At 53.7% G+C, this 1,465-nt stretch overlaps 1 protein-coding gene across 1 annotated transcript in view; it reads right to left on the bottom strand.

The window, feature by feature from the left end:
• Nucleotides 1–1,465, bottom strand: part of LOC113215305 (SET domain-containing protein SmydA-8-like) — a gene marked incomplete in the record, with an annotated part of 78,663 nt that extends 77,198 nt beyond the window's left edge. The window contains 1 exon segment of the mRNA XM_052273382.1: nt 1,287–1,465.

Genomic DNA, 1,465 nt, shown 5'->3' with positions numbered 1-1,465 from the left:
GACGGACGGACGGACGGACGGACGGACACGAGAGCGGTTGCATAAGCCCGCTTTAATGCTTTTTTAAAAGCAGAAGGGCGGGCTAAAAAACAGAAATATTACTAAATTTTCTCATCATTTTCCCAGAATTGTGTAGACACTTTTCACCTTTCAAAATATATATTACAACAAAGATTAATAAAACACAGTAGCGCACCTGAGGCACAGGGTTCACGGTTTAATTTTCGCGCGGTTCTCGGTGCTATGGAGAACATTACCCTAACAAAATTTTGAAGTTTGAAGTTTCAATTATTTGTTTCTGTAGCACCGTCAACAGAGTGATGTTTTTATGGGTCTCTATTACTAGTGTCATCCTTAGAAATGTTCTGTTTTGTCTTTAGAAGGAAAAAGTGAATTTTCGGGGAGTAGCGGGGTACTGCCCCCACCCTGCCCCGCTCCTCTGATTTTTGTTCTTCTCCTTCTGGTCTAGCCGAGCCCAGGAGTACCCTATAGGGTATTTCAATGAAGCACTGCCCGGGACTAAGACGATCAAAAACGGATACAGAGAGCGGTGGTGGGGGCGGGCGGGGAGGCTACCTTCCAACCCCCGCTCCTCCGCGCGCCCGTCCCCACCACCGCTCTCTGAACTCGGATTGGTCGACGATGACGTCGGTGTGTCATTCAGCCAATAAGCGCACAAGCTCCGATGAAGCTGAAATAGGGTACTCCGGGGCTCGGCTAGACCGGAAGGAGAAGAACAAAAATCGTCGGGTGCGGGGAGGAGCGGCGCAGGGTGGGGCAGTACCCCGCTCCTCTCAGCGCAGGGTGGGGCAGTACCCCGCTCCTCTCCGCGCCCGCCCAGCCTGACGATTTTTCTTCTTCTCCTTCCGGTCTAGTCGAGTACCGGAGTACCCTATCCAGAAGGACGCAGGGGACAAGCAACGAAAGTCCGCGTATTCAAGCAACGGGATTTCCGTTTCGTTGTTCCCCGTATTTTTCTTCTCATCAGCTTGACCGTAATGCGGCAAACCAGGAGACCCCTGGGCTGGCCAGCAGACCCCGGGGTCTACCGGGAAAACACAAAGCGTGAGCACCTCTGCCTCGCCTCCCTATCAGGTTTCAACTTGCACTTCCGGTCGAGCCAAGCACCGGAGTCCTATGAGCTGCACGTCGGTGCTAAGCGGCCCAGGGGAAAGATTTTGCAAAATGCTGTGAAGCCTATTACGCGATACTTCGCCTCGCCAATCGGTTCCTAGGTTCCGCGGTATATCGACAGGTTGCACCAATGCAGGCAGCAAAGGACTTACCCTAGAAAGGTAGGTAGACGAGAGAAGTCTGTGGAACGCTGTGGAAGCTCCTCAGTACGTACGTACAACTGGACAGGAGCACGAGCAGCCCAGGCGTGTGGACGAGCGGGCGGACGACGCGCGAGTGGCGACTGCAACAATGCGTAGCTGGGGACAAGTCGGTCCGTCCGTGCCCGGCC

The sequence above is a fragment of the Frankliniella occidentalis genome, unplaced genomic scaffold, assembly GCF_000697945.3.
Source record: "Frankliniella occidentalis isolate FOCC.00 unplaced genomic scaffold, Focc_3.1 Scaffold267, whole genome shotgun sequence".
Taxonomy (NCBI): Eukaryota; Metazoa; Arthropoda; class Insecta; order Thysanoptera; family Thripidae; genus Frankliniella; species Frankliniella occidentalis.
Note: the sequence above shows the minus strand (reverse complement) of the source record. Positions and strands in the feature narration are given on the sequence as shown.